Raw genomic sequence first — 7488 nt, 5'->3', positions numbered from 1 at the left:
AGAGGGATACAGTAAACCTGAAGTGAAGCATCGCAACCTATAACTAGTGTCACAGGAATGGTTCAAAACTTAAACAGTAAGAAGAGTAAGTTTTCTTGTACTTAGGTCGGCATTGTGCCTTTTGTATTTAATTCCGATGCAATTTCTGTGTTTCATTGTCAATAAGATGGTCAGAGGGATACAGTAAACCTGAAGTGAAGCATCGGAATCTAAAACCGGTCTCAGAGGAAAGGTTGAAAACATAGGCAGTAAGAAGAGCTAGTCTTCTAGTACATGAGTCGGCATTGTGCCTTTTGTATTTAATTCCGATGCAATTTCTGTGTTACATCGTCAATAAGAAGGTCAGCTGGATACAGTAAACCTGAAGTGAAGCATCGGAATCTATAACTAGAATCACAGGAATGGTTCATATTATAGACAGGAAGTATAGCCAGTCTTCTTGTACTTGAGTCGGATTGTGCCTGTTGTATTTAATTCCGATGCAATTTCTGTGTTTCATCGTTAATACGGCGGTCAGAGGGATACTGTAAACCTGAAGTGAAGCATCGGAATCTATAACTAGTGTCACAGGAATGGTTCATAACATAGACAGTAAGGAGAGTCAGTCTTCTAGTTCTTAAGTCGGCATTGTGCCTTTTGTGTTTAATTCCGATGCATTTTCTGTGTTTCATCGTCAATAAGAGGGTCAGAATGATACAGTAAACCTGAAGTGATGCATCGGAATCCATAACTAGTGTCACAGGAATGGTTCAAAACATAGATATTAAGAAGAGTTTGCTTTCTTGTACTTAAGTCGGCATTGTGCCTTTTCTATTTAATTCCGATGCATTTTCTGTGTTTCGTCGTCAATAGCAAGGTCCAAGGGATACAGTAAACCTGAAGTGAAGCATCGGAATCTAAAACCGGTCTCAGAGGAAAGGTTGAAAACATAGGCAGTAAGAAGAGCTAGTCTTCTAGTACATGAGTCGGCATTGTGCCTTTTGTATTTAATTCCGATGCAATTTCTGTGTTACATCGTCAATAAGAAGGTCAGCTGGATACAGTAAACCTGAAGTGAAGCATCGGAATCTATAACTAGAATCACAGGAATGGTTCATATTATAGACAGGAAGTATAGCCAGTCTTCTTGTACTTGAGTCGGATTGTGCCTATTGTATTTAATTCCGATGCAATTTCTGTGTTTCATCGTTAATACGGCGGTCAGAGGGATACTGTAAACCTGAAGTGAAGCATCGGAATCTATAACTAGTGTCACAGGAATGGTTCATAACATAGACAGTAAGGAGAGTCAGTCTTCTAGTTCTTAAGTCGGCATTGTGCCTTTTGTGTTTAATTCCGATGCATTTTCTGTGTTTCATCGTCAATAAGAGGGTCAGAATGATACAGTAAACCTGAAGTGATGCATCGGAATCCATAACTAGTGTCACAGGAATGGTTCAAAACATAGATATTAAGAAGAGTTTGCTTTCTTGTACTTAAGTCGGCATTGTGCCTTTTCTATTTAATTCCGATGCTATTTCTACGTTTCATCGTCAATAACAAAGTCCAAGGGATACAGTAAACCTGAAGTGAAGCATCGTAATCTATAACTAGTGTCACAGTAATGGTTCAAAACATAGACAGTAAGAAAACTCAGTTTTCTTGTACTTAAGTCGGTATTGTGCCTTTTGTACTTATTTCCGATGCAATTCTTGTGTTTCATCGTCAATAAGAAGGTCAGAGGGATACAGTAAACCTGAAGTGAAGCATCGCAATCTATAACTAGTGTCACAGGAATGGTTCAAAAGTAAAACAGTATGAAGACTCAGTTTTCTTGCACTTAGGTCGGCATTGTGCTTTTTGTATTCAATTCCGATGAAATTTCTGTGTTTCATTGTCAATGAGAAGGTCAGAGGGATACAGAAAACCTGAAGTGAAACATCGGAATCTATAACTAGTGTCACAGGAATGGTTCAAACCATAGACAGTAAGAAGAGTCAGTTTACTTGTACTTAAGTCGGCATTGTGCCTTTTATATGTAATTCCGAAGCAATTTCTGTGTTTCATCGTCAATAAGATGGTCAGAGGGATACAGTAAACCTGAAGTGAAGCATCGGAATCTATAACTAGTGTCACAGGAATGGTTCAAAACATAGACAGTAAGAAGAGTGAGTTTTCTTGTACTTAAGTCGGCATTGTGCCTTTTCTATTTAATTCCGATGCATTTTCTGTGTTTCGTCGTCAATAGCAAGGTCCAAGGGATACAGTAAACCTGAAGTGAAGCATCGGAATCTAAAACCGGTCTCACAGGAAAGGTTCAAAACATAGACAGTATGAAGAGCCAGTCTTCTTGTACTTGAGTCGGCATTGTGCCATTTGTAATTAATTCGGATGCAATTTCTGTGTTTCATCGTCAGTACGACGTTCAGAGGGATACAGTAAATCTGAAGTGAAGCATCGGAATCAATAACTAGTGTCACAGGAATGGTTCAAAACATAGACAGTAAGAAGAGTGAGTTTTCTTGTACTTAAGTCGGCATTGTGCCTTTTGTATTTAATTCCGATGCAATATCTGTGTTTCATCGTCAATAAGAAGGTCAGAGGGATTCAGTAAACCTGAAGTGAAGCATCGGAATCTATAAGTAGTGTCACAGGAATGGTTCAAAACATAGAGAGTAAGAAGAGTCAGTCTCTTTGTACTGAAGTCGGCATTGTGCCTTTTTTATTTAATTCCGATGCAATTTCTGTGTCTCATCATCAATAAGAAGGTTAGCTGGATACAGTTAACCTGAAGTGAAGCATCGGAATCTATAACTAGTGTCACAGGAATGGTTCAAAACATAGACAGTAAGAAGAGTCAGTCTTCTAGTACTTATGTCGGCATTGTGCCTTTTGTATTTAATTCCGATGCATTTTCTGTGTTTGATCGTCAATAAGAAGGTCGGTATCTATAACTAGTGTCACAGGAATGGTTCAAAACATAGATATTAAGTAGAGTGTGTTTTCTTGTACTTCAGTCGGCATTGTGCCTTTTCGATTTAATTCCGATGCAATTTCTGTGTTTTGTCGTCAATAGGAAGGTCCAAGGGATACAGTAAACCCGATGTGAAGCATAGGAATCTAAGACCGGTCTCACAGGAAAGGTTCAAATCATAGACAGTGAGAAGAGCCAGACTTCTTGTAACTGAGCCGGCATTGCGCCGTTTGTATTTAATTCCGTTGCAATTTCTGTGTTTCTTCGTCCATAAGAAGGTCACCTGGATACAGTTAACCTGTAGTGAAGCATCGGAATCTATAACTAGTGTCACAGGAATGGTTCAAATCATAGGCAGTCTTCTTGTACTTGAGTCGGCTTTGTGCCTTTTGAATTTAATTCCGATGAAATTTCTGTGATCGATCGTCAATAAGATGGTCAGAGGGATACAGTAGACCTGAAGTGAAGCATCGGTATCTATAACTAGTGTCACAGGAATGGTTCAAACATAGACAGTCAGAGAGCCAATCTTCTTAAACTTGAGTCGGCATTGTGCATTTTGTATTTAATTCCGATGATATTTCTGTGTTTCATAGTCAATAAGAAGGTCAGAGGGATACAGTAAACCTGAAGTGAAGCATCGGAATCTATAATTAGTGTCACAGGAATGGTTCAAACATAGACAGTAGGAAGAGTCAGTCTTCCTGTACTTAAGACGGCATTGTGGCTTTTGTTTTTAATTCCTATGCAATATCTGTGTTTCATCGTCAATAACAAGGTCAGAAAGATATAGTAAACATAATGTGAAGCATCGGAATCTATAACTAGTGACACAGGAATGCTTCAAAACAGAGATAGTAAGAAGAGTCAGTTTTCTTGTAATTAAGTCGGCATTGAGCCATTTGTATATGATTCCGAAGCAATTTCTGTGTTTCATCGTCAATAAGAAGGTCACAGCGATACAGTAAACCTGAAGTGAAGCATCGGAAACTATAACTAGAGTCACAGGAATGATTCAAAACATAAGCTGTAAGAAGAGCCAGTCTTCTTGTACTTGAGTCGGCATTGTGCCTTTTGCATTTAATTCCGAAGAAATTTCTGTATTTGATCGTCAACAAGAAGGTCAGAGGGATACAGTAAACCTGAAGTGAAGCATCGGAATCTATAACTAGTGTCACAGGAATGGTTCAAAACATAGACTATATGAAGACTCAGTCTTCTTGTACTTAATTCGGCATTGTGCTTTTGTATTTAAGTAAGATGCAATTTCTGAGTCTCATCGACAATAAGGAGGTCCGAGGGATACAGTAAACCTGAAGTGAAGCATCGGAATTTAAAACTAGTGTCACAGGAATGGTTCAAAACATAGACAGTTGGAAGAGTCAGTCTTCTTGTACTTCAGTCGGCATTGTGCCTCTTGTATTTAATTCCGATGCAATATCTGTGATTCATCGTTAATAAGAAGGTCAGAGGGATATAGTAAAACTGAAGTGATGCATCGGAAACTATAACAAGTGTCACAGGAATGATTCAAAACAGAGACAGTTAGAAGAGTCAGTCTTCTTGTACTGAAGTCTTCATTGTGCCTTTTGTATTTAATTCCGATGCAATTTCTGTGCTTCATCATCAATAAGAAGGTCAGCTGGATACAGTATACCTGAAGTACAGCATCTGAATCTGTAACTAGTGTCACATGAATGGTTCAAACCATAGACAGTAAGAGGAGTCCGTCTTCTTGTGCTTAAGTCGGCATTGTGCCTTTTGAATTTAATTCCGATGCAATTTCTGTGTTTCATCGTCAATGAGAAGGTCAGAGGGATACAGTAAACCTGCAGTGAAGCATCGGAATCTATAACTAGTGTCACAGGAATGGTTCAGAACATAGACAGTAAGAAGCGTCAGTTTTCTTGTACTTAAGTCGGCATTGTGCCTATTCTATTTGATTCCGATGTAATTTCTTTGTTTCGGCGTCAATAAGAAGGTCCAAGGGATACAGTAAAAATGAAGTGAAAGATCGGAATCTATAACTAGTGTCACAGGAATGGTTAAAAGCATTGACAGTAAGAAGAGTCAATTTTCTTGTACTTAAGACGGCATTGTGCCTTTTCTATTTAATTCCGATGCAATTTCTGTGTTTCGGCGTCAAGAAGAAGGTCCAAGGGGTACAGTAAACCTGAAGTGAAGCATCGGAATCTAAAATTGGTCTCAGAATAAAGGTTCATAGCATAGGCAGTTAGAAGAGCCAGTCTTCTTGTACATGAGTCTGCATTGTGCCTTTTGTATTTAATTCCGATGCAATTTCTGCGTTACATCGTCAATAAGAAGGTCAGCTGGATACAGTGAACCTGAAGTGAAGCATCGGAATCTATAACTAGTGTCACAGGAATGGTTCAAAACATAGACAGGAAGTATAGCCTTTTCTATTTAATTCCGATGCAATTTCTGTGTTTCGGCGTCAATAAGAAGGTCCAAGGGGTACAGTAAACCTGAAGTGAAGCATCGGAATCTAAAATCGCTCTCAGAATAAAGGTTCATAACATAGGCAGTTAGAAGAGCAAGTCTTCTTGTACATGAGTCGGCATTGTGCATTTTGTATTTAATTCCGATGCAATTTCTGTGTTACATCGTCAATAAGAAGGACAGCTGGATACTGTCAACCTAAAGTGAAGCATCGGAATCTATAACTAGTGTCACAGGAATGGTTCAAATCATAGAGAGTAAGAAGAGTCAGTCTTTTTGTACTTAAGTCGGCACAGTGCCTTTTGTATTTGATTCCGATGCAATGTCTGTGTTTCATCGTCAATACGAAGGTCAGAGGGACACAGTAAACCTGAGGTGAAGCATCGGAATCTAAAACTAGTGTCACAGGATTGGTTCAAAACATAGGCAGTAAGAAGAGTCAGTCTTCTTGTACTTAAGTCGGAATTGTGCTTTTTGTATTTAATTCTGATGCAATTTCTGTGCTTCATCGTCAATAAGAAACTCAGAGGGATACAGTAAACCTGAAGTGAAGCATCGGATTCTATAACTAGTGTCACAGGAATGGTTCAAAACATTGACAGTAAGAAGAGCCCATTTTTTTGTACTTAAGTCGGCATTGTACCTTTTGTATTTAATACCGATGCAATTTCTGTGTTTCATCGTCAATAAGAATGTCAGAGGGATACAGTAAACCTGAAGTGAAGCATCGCAATCTATAACTAGTGTCACAGGAATGGTTCAAAACTTAAACAGTAAGAAGAGTCAGTTTTCTTGTACTTAGGTCGGCATTGTGCCTTTTGTATTTAATTCCGATGCATTTTCTGTGTTTTATCGTCAATAAGAGGGTCAGAGGGATACAGTAAACCTGAAGTGATGCATCGGAATCCAAAACTAGTGCCACAGGAATGGTTAAAGACATAGATATTAAGAAGAGTCTGTTTTCTTGTACTTAAGTCGGCATTGTGGCTTTTCTATTTAATTCCGATGCAATTTCTGTGTTTCGTCGTCAATAGCAAGGTCCAAGGGATACAGTAAACCTGAAGTGAAGCATCAGAATCTAAAACCGATCCCACAGGAAAGGTTCAAAACATAGACAGTAAGAAGAGCCAGTCTTCTTGTACTTGAGTCGGCATTGTGCCATTTGTATTTAATTCGGATGCAATTTCTGTGTTTCATCGTCATTACGACGGTCAGAGGGATACAGTAAACCTGAAGTGAAGCATCGGAATCTATAACTAGTGTCACAGGAATGGTTCAAAACATAGACAATAAGAAGAGTCAGTCTTCTAGTTCTTAAGTCGGCATTGTGCCTTTTGTGTTTAATTCCGATGCATTTTCTGTGTTTCATCGTCAATAAGGGGGTCAGAGGAATACATTAAACCTGAAGTGATGCATTGGAATCCATAACTAGTGTCACAGGAATGGTACAAAACATAGATATTAAGAAGAGTTGGTTTTCTTGTACTTAAGTCGGCATTGTGCATTTCGTATTTAATTCCGATGCATTTTCTGTGTTTTGGCGTCAATAAGAACGTCCAAGGGATACAGTGAACCTGAAGTGAAGCATCGGAATCTAAAACCGGTCTCAGAGTAAAGGTTCAAATCATAGGCAGTAAGATGAGCCATTCCTCTTGTACATGAGTCGGCATTGTGCCTTTTGTATTTATTTCCGATGCAATTTCTGTGTTACATCGTCAATAAGAAGGTCAGCTGGATACAGTAAACCTGAAGTGAAGCATCGGAATCTAAAACCGGTCTCACAGGAAAGGTTCAAAACATAGACAGTATGAAGAGCCAGTCTTCTTGTACTTGAGTCGGCATTGTGCCATTTGTATTTAATTCGGATGCAATTTCTGTGTTTCATCGTCAGTACGACGTTCAGAGGGATACAGTAAACCTGAAGTGAAGCATCGGAATCGGTAACTAGTGTCACAGGAATGGTTCAAAGCATAGATAGTAAGAAGAGTCAGTTTTCTTGTACTTAAGTCGGCATTGTGCCTTTTGTATTTAATTCCGATGCAATTTCTGTGTTTCTTCGTCCATAAGAAGGTCAC

Source organism: Schistocerca serialis, unplaced genomic scaffold (assembly GCF_023864345.2).
Source record: "Schistocerca serialis cubense isolate TAMUIC-IGC-003099 unplaced genomic scaffold, iqSchSeri2.2 HiC_scaffold_867, whole genome shotgun sequence".
NCBI classification, from domain to species: Eukaryota; Metazoa; Arthropoda; class Insecta; order Orthoptera; family Acrididae; genus Schistocerca; species Schistocerca serialis.
The sequence above is the reverse complement of the archived record's forward strand: the minus strand, read 5'-3'. Positions refer to the sequence as shown.